The following is a 14,335-nucleotide window of genomic DNA, read 5'->3' on the forward strand; positions in this document are numbered from 1 at the left end:
TGCAGCGTATGAAAGTGACAAGATATGATTTTCGCTTTTTAAGCTTGGTGGACCTAACTACTCACATCGCAGCCTGATGGCCCCAAACTAACCCCTTTAAGTCAACTTCGCAGATACACAGCTACCTCCAGTGATGGTTATCACACCCATAACGCTGGCAAGACTGTTTACTCAGTCTTGCTAGTGACTGAGGCAAACAGAAAACCTCGTACCACCAAAGTGAGCTTTCCTTCTTAAAGCACGCTTTAAAAATGACTTTTATCAACCATTACCCCCACCCTAGAAGCCTTTATCTGTCCTCTTAGAATGTACAATTCCTGCTTCCTTAAGTCCAGAAACTCTGATATCTCAAACAGGATATTTTTCTAGTCTTGTAAAATGCCTCTGTGAGAAAAGTATACAGACACACTGAAAAAAAACGCAGGAAAAAAAAAGTGCAACGTTCGTAAACCTGACTGTTTCTGCAACATTCCACGGGTTGTATTTTTGGCATTCTGCAACTCGAAAATACAGAAATACACACCATCCCAATTTCAGATCTGTTCTAAGAGTTAAAGAAAAAAAAGAGAGAGAAAGAAACCAACATCTGGGAATAATCCACAAATACATATAGTTTCTCAATTCTCAGATCGTCCTTCTAACCCTTATCTAGGCATTTTTACAACATTATTCACAGGGCAGAATCAGCATAATGCATAAAGCATCACTTGCTTTTCAGCTCTATTCAAAAATCTCAGTTCATTCAATAAAAAAGCCCTGAAAAAAACAGCCCTGAAGCACGAATACTCAGTGTGGGAAAGCTGTGGTTCTTGATTCAGTGTTTTCTGCCAAGAAAACAATGCATAGAAACAGACCTCAATGTTTCCAAATAACTTTTGGCAATAACTCGAAAGAAAAAAAAAACCCATATTTACCTGTACCTGTAGGTGAAGCGGCAGCTAAAGGGGAGAATCTAATTCGGCTTCTGGAAGTTTTCGTCTGTAATGGACTCCCGGGTTATTCTTCGGAGTTGTCAGGTAAACCCCCCCTCCATGTCTCTACTGTTTTCTTTTGCAGTTTTTCCCAGTGAAACTCTTGTCATTTGCATAAAAGCTACTTCCAGCCTATAGGACTTTTTGAGTAGCTACTTGTTAAATTGGCTGTCTTGACATGCTCTTTCAAGCGTGACATCATAAATCTCCACGGAAACCCAAACCCCACCTGCCTACATGCCAACGTTACCTGTTGGGTGAAGACTTAAACAATCGTCTGAAATTGCTCATTAATGAAACCTTTTGAGGGGCTTTGGATCTCTGCACAGTATAATTTGTGCTGTTGGCAGAAACTTCGCCAATAACGATGGCTTCATTTTCAAAGCCTGAGCTGTTTTGCAGAAAACAATGATCAAAATTATAGGCATTCGTTAATCTGCCCCTCCCTGTCTAACAATGCACTTAATCGGTCGAAGAAAACCCTACAGTGGTCCATGTGCCTCTCTCTGCAGGATAAAGTTACGTTGAAAACTTAGGTTTTGAAAACCCTTCTATGGGTACTTCTAAGGCTTTTTCACTCTACTCCCCAGCAACCCCCTTCCTTCTTTTTACCAGCAAAACTTGCAAAACAGGTTCTTTGCTGGAATGTGAGTGTGTGTGTGTGTGTGTGTGCATTTTCTCTTGGCCTCTGTGTTTGTAGAGGCGGTAGGAGGTGTTGAGAATTTTTTAACTCTTTCCTGACAAACTCGCGTCTTTTGTACGTTTGTCTTCCTTTATACCTTGTTACCATGATGGCACTGAAATCCATGTTCTTGACTTTTCTTGGGAAGGGTCAATAGGCTCTAAGGTATTCAGTCCTTCTTTCTTTCATTCACTTTTCACTATCCCAAATTTTATGGGGCCCCTCAGGTATGCTCTCAAGTCCAAGACTGCCGACACTTGGGTACCAGAAAGGTTAAAATAGCATTTGCTTCAAACCCACAGGAGTTTATAATAATGTTGTCAAATGGCTGTCAAATGCCATCACAGAAGATTCTTCAGCAGGGCTGAGTCGGGAGCAGGGAAGCACCTGAAGGCAGCTTCCAGCAGAATCCACGACACTGCAGAGTCCTGGGAGCAGTGGCTCACAGTGCAGCCTGCTTTAACTTGCCAGGATCTGGCTGCAAACTTCAACGGGCTCAGCAGATCTGTCCTCCCAGGTCAGAGAGCAAATATGCACCCCCACACCTTGCTGAACCCGCCCAGGTATTTGCAGAGAGGAAAGTCACCTTCACAAAGCGCCACCTTCACAAACACAGAACGACTCTTTTTGAGGAAGAAGCTGCTTCGGCTCCCCAGCTCTGACAGTTCTGCGAGTTTTGCACTGCCATCGCTCACAGTCAACAGACGGGACATGACCTTCCAAGGGAACCAAGAACTACCCTGGTTTAATAAAGCAGCCCAAGTCAGAACGCTCCTCGGAGGCAAGACTACTGTCAGAGATTCAATTACTGCCTCTGTGAGATGAAAATACATCCCGATGAAGCCCATGCTTGTGCTCTACCCAATGGGAAACAAACAACGTGAAACAAACAGAAACAACATATAACCAGACTTAGGCTTTGTTTGGTGAAATCCAAAAATGAAGTGGAGGCTCTATTCAATGACGCTTCTTCCTCAAAGTTCCATTAGGGAGAGGAGCATGCAGAGTTGATGCAGCTATCACAGTGGTTATAAATTATGCTGCATCTTTCCTTTGGGTTATTTAGGAAACAACAATATCTCAGCTTCTACTTACTGAATTAAAGCTTGGGGAAAAGTGTGAGAAGACAGAATCTGAAGGCAGGCAAACAGAGACAGTCCCACAAATAAGTCAGGTATGAAAGCAACCCAACTGACCCATTCACTCATCACCGGCTGAAGGGTTTGTAACCAATGATGACATCACTGTGATGTGTGAGGATCTTGAACTACTTACAGTGGGGGAAAGTTTCAGGCAGAAATCTCAGAAATAAGGACAACACATGTGAGGGCTGGGCAGACACAGCCAGATTTGCTGAGAGGTGACCAGTGCAGTAATGATTTTTCCTACCGTCTCTCAAATGGGGAAATCATCGAGCAGGACGGAGCTTTAAGAGCGTTGAGACTTGCCTGATAGCAACTTAACACCACATTAGCCAAGTCAGAGCTCAATATATCCCTGTTGATGGGCTACATTGTTTCTAAACTTTAGCAACATCTTAGGTACCTGTTACTGACTTGGATGGCAAATAAGATTTTTTCTCTTGCATTTGTTTCATCAAACCTATTTTATAGTAGACATAAAAAAACTGCTCACTGAAAAAGCCCATGGAAAGACAGGAATACAAATAACAGGGGAAAGAAGTTGGCTCTCACCATTGATGGCCTAAATTTTTGTTTCTTAAAAAACATGTCTTAGAAATTATCATGTAGAGGAGAAATACCACTGTGAATAGGAAAAAAAAAGTACTTTCATAATGAAAATAACCAATCCTTACTTCATTTAAACTTCATAACAATAGTATGATGCAAGAATGATTAATACCCCATATTGCAGGAAGAGAAAGTGAGCTGAGAGGTTAGGATTTGAGTGATAGCTATTCAGTGTAGGGAGTCTCGATTTGAATTCAGGCAGACCCAAGATTTGAATCCAAAACCCGTGTGCTTGGCCACTAGGGACTACTATCCCTAATTTAATAAAATTGCCTATAATTCACATGGTAACGATAAAACTCCTAGAAGAGAACACAGGCAAAACATTCTCTGACATAAATTGCTGCAATATTTTCTTAGCTCAGTCTCCCAAGGCAAAAGAAGTAAAAGCGGAAATAAACAAATGGGACCTAATCAAACTTACAAGCTTTTACACAGCAAAGGAAATCATAAACAAAACGAAAGACAACCTACAGACTGAGAGTAAATATTTGCAAATGATATGTCTGACAAGGGCTTTATTTCCAAAATATACAAACAGCTCACACATCTCAATATCAAAAAAAACAAACAACCCAATTAAAAAATGGGCAGAAGACCTAAATAGACATTTCTCCAAAGATGATCATGAAAAAATGCTCCACAGTGCTAATTATTAGAGAAATGCAAAACTACAATGTACAACCACTGATACTGTTGCTGGGAATGTAAACTGGTGCAGCCACTCTGAAAAGCAGGATGGAGGTTCCTTAAAAAACTAAAAATAGTTACCCTATGATCACTCCTGTGTGTGCATTCGGAAAAAAACCAAAACTCCAATTCAAAAAGATACATGCACATCATAATCTGTCAATATCTTTGCCATAGATATTTGCTGAATACCTACTCTGTACTGGGCATTAAGGGAATGGATGATGAGGACAAGTCTCCTGTCTCCAGGAACCCTCAATCATTCGATGAGACTCCATTCAACAACTTTCTTTTTAAATAATAAAAAAAAAATTTTAGGGGGGGGTGGTAATTAGGTTTATTTGTTTGTTTTTCACAGAGGTGCTTAAGGTATAAACTGATACCCTGAGATTCACGGCATGAGGTGTGATCCAGTGTGATCTAAGTTCTGCTATGATACAATTAAATTCAGGACCTTGTGCATACACACACTCTACCGCTAAGCTATACCCTCCCCTCCATTCACCTTCTGATCTCCTGTATGAAATCTTCCCTCTCTGAAATCTCCCACTGCTCTGAATGTAAGCTTTCACCTTCCATTCCACCATTTTCTAATATATCCCATAAAACGAAAGTCCCCAAAACAATAATTCTGTGGCCAAACAGATCTGGGAAACATTGTATATTTAATTCCTACTCCCAGATCTCCAAACTGACATCCACAGCGGACTTTTAGCATATCAAAAGGTCTGACCAGTCCTGCGTATAGAAATTCATTTAACTTTGGTTAACCAAGAATGTCCCCCAAATTAGAAACTTTCTCCCTGTTCTTCAAACAGTTCTTAACAGCCTGAGGATTTCTAGGATTCTGTAGAATACATGCCTATCCAACGCTGGTATAGATCATTGCAATTTAGGACTTAGGACGTGCACGGTCTCCTGCTGCCCTGATGGTACTGGCCTTCACTTCCCCACAGGAATGCTCTTCTTGATGAGAAGAATTTGGGCATGCATTCAACACCTGCAAAAGTGGTGATGTATTATCTCATCTAACCAGAACCACAGCACTATTATCTGTCTCATTTCTATGGTTAAGAAAGGAGCCTCAGGGAAATGGACTGACTTGCCTGCAAAAGACAATGCCGAGTGTCCCAGCACATACACACTCATTCCTATTGGACTCAAAAGTTGGTACTCTTTCTGCTAAAGAGATGTACCCTTGGCAGGGCAGGTATTGTGTTTTCTACAATTTATACACTGCCAGATGCCAAGCTCACAGTGTAGGACCGTGATAAATAACCCTTTGACTGAATTCATCCGAGAAAACACTGCAGGAGGAAGAATGAGTAACAGCAAAAAAAGGGAGCCTGCTGAGTGAGGAGACGGAAGGACAACTTTGACATTTATAATCTAAGCTCTGCATCCATGCACTGGACTGAATCACATCGCTCTTTTTTGGATTCTTCAATACTCAAATTTCCATCAAGTTTAGTGGCAATTTTCTCTAGGTTTTCCTAATGATCACTTTCCAGGTATCTCCTGCCACTGTATAGCTATACTTTGCTTTTCGAGGCCCCCTAACTTTTCCACCTACTTCCAGGCACCCTTTAGCAGATTTTCTGTTGGAATCTTTTTTTAAATTTTTTTTTTTTTGGCAGAGTTCTTCTTAATATAACACTCCTGCCCTTCCACAACACTAATTAAAATGAAAGCTAGCGCGGGGGTTGGTAGTACCCAATTAACAATGGCTCAAAAGCCAGGCGTGATGAGTGATCCCCATTCAGGATTCCTCTTCTCTTTTTCTGTATCCTGGGATGATTAATGCCAACTTGAAGTCAATTTTGTGAGTTAAAAACTGCAACCCCTTGAATTTAATCTTTTTTTCACTGAGTCTCCACCACGTCCTACTCTGAACTATTCCAAATCTGCTGAAATGCACTTACTTCTCCCATTTTCTAAGTCACAATTCGAAATAGTAGCCTTCTGGGAACTATTTCCAGGCCAGCTCCTTCATCTAGTCCCTCGAGAAGCATCATCTGTCGAGTGTCAGACTGCTCTTTCTGCTTGTTTTGTTTTTTTTTTACTACTGTTCTCCATCACACCCACATTCAGACGACTATTGTTTCTGACCACATTCTAATTTCTCTTTGACATATCCAGTATTATTCGGGATTTCTGAGAACAAGAAACTGTTTTTATACTGATTCTTTCCATCCCGTCACATTTTTTATTCACAGGCCTTTGCTAGTTCATTAAACACACACTCACCCAGACACTAACATACATTCTCTAAATACAACGTGAAATTCCCTTAGGACACATGCTCCTTTCATTTGGAGGTGTTGCTCCAGGGACAGTAACATTTTCTCAATTTTTACCTTTCTCAGGGACACACCACTACTGATGCCATTGCTCCTTTTGTGCCAAATTCCTTTTCTCCCCCAAAGTACTAAAGGCTGATCTAATCATGAGGTGGCATTCCAGCTGATCCAAGAACACACTCAATTTCTTACATCTTGACACTGGACAAACTGCATCCCCCAGTCCAATCCTTCCTTACATCTTCTATGTGTTAGAGTATCTTTGGATTCTGTCACCCCTTGGGGAGATGGGATAATTGGAGGTTAAAAGCAAGGTCCCCACCCCGGTCGTGCCACTTGCTTGCTGTGTCTCTTTGGGCAAGATCCAGCTGCTCTGTGCCTCTGTCTCCCATTCTGTTAAGGAAATTTAAAAATACATAGTGCCTACTCCACAGGGTTTTGGGGAGGATGGACCCTACTAATATGTGTAAAAAACAACAGTGTCACTATTTTAGCAGCTGCCATTAATGTGTTCTCCTTGGGGGTCTCCTCCACGTTTCCACCACTACAGACAGTAGCTGAGAAAACAGTGCTAAAGAAAAGCTGGACATTTATCTAAGATTCTCCACGTTCACGGCAGTCTCTGTAAGGGTCTTTCTTCCCTCTTCCTATTGTGACTTGGTATAAATATTATTTGCTCTGCATACACTGTATTAGATTTCTTACCTGCCAAGAAGCTGTTTCTTTTTCCCTTAAGGTTTAGGTAAGAAATTAGTCTGTGAACCTCCACTCAGTCATTGGTTCAAACAGCTAAATACGTTTCTGCTGCTAATTGTGGCTACTCCACCATCATTTTCCATTTTGGATTAGAATAAATTAACAGTGCTAAAGAGGAAATTCTCAGCTGGGGGTCTATTTCCTTTACTAACTTATAAGCTTTCCATTTGTGCATTAATTTAGAAAACATCTATAATTGTTTAAAACCTACCCCTCGACAATGTTAGCCTTTTACCAGACCTTCACCGGGGCCTAAGGCTTCCACTAACTGAATGGTCTATGGTCTTAGTGTATCTTTAGTTCCAATTAGCCTTACTTCCAGACTTTGTTAATACATCTACCCACGAATATTGATGCATATTTATGAATTTCAAACACTTTCACATATCTAGGTTGATCAGGGTTGAGACAAATGTGATACACAAAAAACCTGATTAATTTGGAGTTTTTCATACAGGATGGAGAGAGTACATCTATTCCTCAAGGTATAAACTGATACCCTGAGATTCACAGCATGAGGTGTGATCCAGTGTGACCCAAGTCTGCTAGGATACAATTAAATTCATCAAAAATAAGCCAAAAGTTGCCACTTCATGGGGATTGAGAGGTACAAGCCATTATGTATAAAATAAGCTAACAGGGAATAAAACTAACGTTTTATAGTAACTATAAAAGGAGTACAACCTTTAAAAATTGTGAATCACTATATTGTGCATCTGTAACTTGTAAAATATTGTATATCAACTCTACTTCAATTAAAAAGATGATGTCCTTACACACAGATTTATATTACACATAGATGTTGACTGAGGCTATTGTACAGATAGGTATAAAGTGCTATCTACAACAAAGCTGGTAAAACCATTCATTACAGTTGGGAAAGCTGATATAAGAAAACAGGGGGATTTCTTTCTTAAACTAGATTTCACAGCCCAAATCTGGATAAACCCAACATCCCCGTCGGTGCTAGAACCAAGATGCTCTGGGGGAGGAAAGTGACATAAGCCACTTCTGAGCCAATGTATTTAAGAGTCTGTGCAAAACCATTAGCTCTTTCTTTCCTTTTCGTGATGACTTGGAATCCATGTGTTAAGATGTTATCATCACATGATGGGCATAGCCTGAATCACTAAGTTATTTGCAAGGACACCTTCTCCGGAGAGTTGCCCAAATAAAAGACTTTATGTGTGTGAAAAATGAAGTGCTTTTGTGTCGTATCACAAAAAAACCTACAGGGTTTACTTGTTATGCAGCATAATCAAGATCACCCTGATTAACACCAGTTTTAAGGTCTACCACTTCTATTGACTCCTTTTTAAATAATAACTCCCACTGGAATGGGGCCGGCCAGCTCCTGACAGGTAGCAGGCAAAAGGGAGAAGTCAGCAGGGGCAGCCTGCACCCCCGTCTCTGATCTGTGACATCAAATGCCCTCGCCACAACAGCATGTTACTTCTCTGCGCTAAAATCAGGTTACCCTCACTCTTCAATCCCATGGCACTGAGTGTCCATGAAACACACAGCACACGGCCCTTTAAATCCCAGGCTTTCTGTGTCTGGGAGTGTTCTGATCTGGTAACACTGCCTCCTCTCATCCAGGAACTCTGCTTTTCATCCAAAAGCTTGGTCTACGGAAGGTAAGGTCAAGATCATACAAACTGCTGGCAGCATATTTTCTTTAAATAATAAAAATGAAAAACTATTTCACTTTCTACATTCTGTGAACACTGGGTTTCCACAAAAACATTCCACACTTCCTGATCCTTTCCCTGTTTCTTGCAAGTCGGAGTTTTTTCCCCAACTTTCTCTTTCCATTGTTAACAGCCTGAATTGTTTTCAGTGAGTTATGAAGGAACAGGAGTAAGAATGCCTTCATCTCACCAACTTAAAGTAGCGCTTGCTTAAGACCTGCTCTTTGGATTCAAATGCAGTTAAGACCTCTCTTGTCTTCTGTCTTTACCTGTGTAATTTTCCACGACTCTTGACAAAATCAACTATATATTATCTGAAAAGGAGATGTTAGTCAAACAAATGGACATTGTTTAAAAATTGAAGTATAGTTGATTTATAATATTGTGTTTCAGGTGTACAACAGTGATTCAGTTATATATTTTCAGATTATTTTCCATTATAGGTTACTATAAGATACTCAATACAGTTCCCTGTAATATACAGTAAATCCTTTTTCTTTATCTGTTTTATATATAGTAGTTTGTATCTGTTAATCCCCTACTCCTAATTTATCCCTCCCCCAACTCCCTTTCCTCTTTAGTAACCATTCAGCTTGTTTTCTACATCTGTGAGTCTGTTTCTGTTTTGTATATAGATTTGTTTGTATTATCTTTTAGATTCCACATGTAAATGGTTTCATATATTTGCCTTTTTCTATCTGACTTACTTCACTTAGTATGATAATCTCTAGGTCCATCCATGTTGCTTCAAAAGGCATTTCATTTTTTTAATGGCTGAGTAATATTCCATGGGGTGTGTGTATACACATACATACACACACACACACACACACCCCATATCTTCTTAAACCAATTGTCTGTTGATGGGCACCTGGGTTGTTTTCATGTCTTGGCTATTGCAAACAGTGCTGTTATGAATATATATCTTTTCAAATTAGAGGTTTCATTTTTTTCTGGATATATGCCCAGGAGTGGGATTGCTGAATCATAGGGTAACTCTATTTTTAGTGTATTAAGGAATCTCCAAACTGTTTTCCATAGTGGAGGAATGGATAATGCTGAGCTTGAACCAAAGCTTCCAATTCCAAGTTCCAGGGTACAGCTCTTCCCCAATGAATAAAGTGCTTTAGAGGTTGTTAAAAAAAAAAAGACTAGAATGAACTAGACCTTGAGATGTTTATGAGTAAACAGACAGACAGGTACTTTCCTTGTTTTCATTTTCACAGCTGGCAGCATAGTTCCATGTGGCACCAGGTACACCGGACTAGAGCGGACAACGGTGAGTGGTGACAACCTCACCAGGCACGGAGAAAACAGCCCTAGTGCTCTTTCCAAATGGACACAAAAGAGGCACGACGGAGGCATGCGGGCACTCCAACAGCACGACCACGGACAAGATGCCTCCCTGACCCCATTTCAGATAGTCCCATGGTTCATGTTCTTATCTCCTTTATTCTAACCCTCCACAATGTTCGTGTTATAGGGAAATAACCTTTACAGCTCTCTCAACTTTGTAGCAGTGGAAGAACTCATCAAACTGCTAAGTTAAAATGTACAGTTATCCCAGGTAGCCACGGGGGACTGGTTCCAGGACCCGCCTTAGATACCAAAATCCAAGGATGCTCAAGTCCCTTACACAAAAGGGCATAGGATTTGCATATAACCTACACACATCCTTCCACAGACTCTAAATCATTTCTAGATCACTTATAACACCTAATACAATAGAAACACTATATAATTAGCTGTAAATGCAATGGAAATGATACATAAATAGTTGTCAGAGTGTAGCAAATTTAAATCTTGCTTTTTGGAACTTTCTGAAACTTTTCTTTTCCAGTATTTTCTATCTGTGGTCAGTTGAATCCAAGGATGCGAAACCTGCAGATACGGAAGGCCGACTGTGTTCCTCTTTCTGCCAAAGATTTGACCACATTAGATATAATAAAACACATTAAAATTAATTTTAACCACAAAACAGGTTCTCTGTACCTAGTTAGTTAAATAGAAATTCTGTGGATAACTGGGAAAAGACTGAAAAAATGTTTTCAGAAAGTTTCTGAGACCAGGAGTGGGCAGCTGGTTTCTGCAGGTGAGAGGCCTGTTGGACATCTGTTTCTTCACTAGTGAAGACATTAAAAGAAGAGCTTTTCCAAATTGCACAGTGACACAGTGACCATGACCGTGAGAACTGGCAGACCTGCAGACTTTTCCAAACTCAGAGCTGTTTCAAAAAAGTAACTTTCTTTCAATATAAAATATATACAGAAATCTTCTTTCTATGGTTATCTCATATGCTCTGGAGTTGGGTAAGATTTCTCTTTTTAAAGAAATGGCAAGAGGACGTCTCTACTGCTTGACCCAAGTGTGACCTACCTAATTTGCTATCAAAACTTGAGAAAAATTAAAGGCAGAGGGAGCAAAGCTCAAGGTCAGAAATGAATGGGAAGACCACAGACCTGTGCTTTTGACTTGAGAGAAATGACTTAGCCTGCCTTCCTTAGCTCCTTAGCTTCAATCCTGTCTGACTGCCTAACTCAATCTCTTAATCCTTGGATTCCCCGCCCCCTCCACCTGTACCAAATAAACAGTACCTATCACATTCTAACAGTATTAGAAACATTAGCTTGTTCACTTATTCACGCAGCAAAAAGTGATCGTGCCTCATTTAGGTTGTGTACTCCTATAAACACTGGCTTTACGAGGTGATCTAGACAAGGTTCTTGCCTTCCAAAAGCCTCCCCTAGATGGGAGAGGCTGTTCTCAGTCTACTAACCTCATTACCAAACAATTTCATCTTCCTCATGCAGAATGCTGATCTTACAGCAAAACTGGAATCTGCATTTTCAAAATTTCTCCATCTCGAGGCAGAAAAAACAACTTTGTCAACAGGAGTTATTATCTACAAATGTAGTGCGAAAGAAATGTGAAAAACTAGAGGAGGAGAAAAAGAAGCTGGCAGAAGAATTAGTAAACCTCAAATGTAACCTAGAAATTAATACAGTGGAATGCAGTCAAGTAGAGCAGTACAAACGGGAGACTATAGAGCTAGCAAGACAGGATGTAGTAGAAACATTAAAAGAAGTCAACCAGTTTTTACAGGTGAATTTACTGATCTGTAATGTGCTCTAATCCACTTCGCTCTGAATTACTGTTTGGATGTATACATTTTATGTGTTTCCTCTACTTCCCATATAGCAGTTTGTTTTGTAGATTTCTGGAAGGAAGGCGGCATTTGTTACTCCCTTTTAATATTTCAGTTTTCCATCATTACTATCACTAAATTGATCTTTCAGGACAATTCTCACTAGAGAATCATTTTATTTTTAAGACCAATTGGTATAAATCAAGACTACTAGGTGGAAAAGAAAATATTGTGATTTAAGTATTGTACTACACTCTTGGAATACTCTTAGATTGTATTGTTCAATTTAAAAAATTTTAAATTGATCCTATTATTCTTTGAATTATCACATTACCATGAGTACTAATATAAGAGTGATTCAACTTTAATTTTATAATTCAGATTTAATTCACTTGACATTGATAAGTATTTTAAAGCATTTTTTCACAGTTAAAATTACTCTATGAATCACTGACTCAAAACTAAAGGGAACTCTTTCTCAGTCATCTTGCATATTACAATTGTTTTACATTTTAATAAAAAGTCAGTGTAGTGGAATGTCTTTAACTGTACTTCTGTGGAGGTTTGCTGCTTCCTGAAGGAGCCTGTGGCCAGCTTATGCCTTGCTGTGACATGACAGAAAGTAGGCCTGCAAATGTAAAGTCCACTCCTTTTTTTCCCCTCCATTCAGACCTTTAGTTTCTCACCCAGTGCCTCCCACTTCACTCCAGTTTCCATCAAATCATGGTCACGGGATCTGCTGACTCAGTTTGCAATATAAAGAAAAAGTACAATAAAAGCATGATTACCCGCCAGAATGCAGGTACTGCAGGATGCTATGACCAACTCAGAAGGTGTGACTTTTAGGCTGGATTTGAAGGACTAGTCTCTGTACACAAACATCTTATTTCTTTTACTGACTTGAAGGCAGGGACCACGCCTCACTGTGTGTATTTCTCACAATGCCTTTTCCAGGGTAGGTGCCAAATTAATATGCATGTGATGAAGAAGTGAAAGAAATCCAAATTTTAAGCTTTTCATGAAGGAAAAACACAAGTAAGTTTCAGGAATATAATAAAACTGTGCTCTGACAACAGGAAAAATTAACTTCTCCAGGTACTCAAATGTGCATCGATTAAAAAAAGTGAAATGATGTTAAATACTAATTTGAAAATAAGAGCCTCTGGAATCAGAAATCAGAATCCTGTTAATACTAAGAGATGCCACTGAAACAGGAAGATGATTCACCATTTTCTTTCCCAATTCTTTTGCTAGAGGTATTATCTGCCCCTGACAAATGAGGTAATCGAAACAAAAAGACAAAGTTACTAGCCGCAAACCATACAAGGAGCATATGGTGGGGGCTGGATTCCAACCCAGTGCTGCCTCACCCTAGGGCCAAGCCTTTAGCCGCCAGACGGTGTAGCTGTACAGCCTGGCTGCCCCGCACAAGTGTTTTGGGGAGTCAGCGAAGATGACATCTACCACTATGCAGACAAGCACTCTGCTGCAATGGTGGCCATCAGCATTTTTTGAAGATGGTAGAAGAGAGGTAAGAAAACCTTACTGCTTCTCAGTAATTTAGACTGAAGAAAATTCGTGATCAACTTATTTTCAAAGACTCAAATTTAAGTTTTCAACCATGAATCTTTCAAGCGTTTGAATTCACATTTCAATACATAACGCATGCTCTAATTCTCCTGATGTTTGATACCAAGGAATTAGAACCTGGATTTCCTCAGCACCAAGACGTTTTGTGCAAAGTGCTGGGTACAGCATCTGCATCACGTTCATCTTGATTTCTCTCATTGGAACTCCTCTTCCTAAGGCCCCTTTCTCGAGGAAGCAGGCAGGAAAACAGCCACCAGAAGAGTGTGTGGTGCTCAGAATCCCCATATCTGGAACGTGCATCAGGCTTGTGTTATCTGCATTCTCCCTGATGGCTGCTCACGTGACCTTCCTGCAAAGGAAGCCTGGAATAATCCGTGGCCAGGCGGTCAGGGAGGAAGCAAGGGTGTCGCAGAGAAGAGAAGAGGAAAGAGGAGAAAAAAAATGAAAAAGACATAAAAGGTGAAATGCTGTCAGTAGGCATTTCCTAAACCATCACCTCAGCTCATCTTCCGATGTTTACCGTGCCGAGTAGAGTTCGTCAGCCAACGCAGCAATGGAATGAAAAACGTATACACAGATCCATGCATCCAAATTCTTCCCCTTCTAGATGGCCAGCTTGGGACACACAAGAATTCATTTCAAATTACCCAGCAAAGGGGCCGCTGACCAGCCGTGGCCAGACGACATTATGGCGGAGACATGAGTGACAGGACATTGGAGCTTGAGGTCACTAAGCCACATTCATTATTCCCTGTCTTC

The 14,335-nt window shown here is 40.3% G+C and overlaps 1 protein-coding gene across 11 annotated transcripts in view; it reads right to left on the reverse strand.

Annotated features, from left to right (window-relative positions):
* The window catches only part of KIAA1217 (KIAA1217 ortholog), a 669,685-nt gene that overhangs the window by 250,448 nt on the left and 404,902 nt on the right, over positions 1–14,335 (reverse strand). The window contains exon 1 of one of the 11 annotated variants that reach the window (XM_072955362.1): positions 921–1,092. The exons of 9 other annotated variants lie outside the window; for them this stretch is intronic. The gene's annotated coding sequence lies outside the window, so the exon portion shown is untranslated. Of the gene's footprint in view, positions 1–914; positions 1,093–14,335 lie in introns of those variants that run through there. One more of the 11 variants, XM_072955361.1, reaches the window with a different exon arrangement.

The sequence above is a fragment of the Vicugna pacos genome, chromosome 35 (assembly GCF_048564905.1).
Source record: "Vicugna pacos chromosome 35, VicPac4, whole genome shotgun sequence".
NCBI classification, from domain to species: domain Eukaryota; kingdom Metazoa; phylum Chordata; class Mammalia; order Artiodactyla; family Camelidae; genus Vicugna; species Vicugna pacos.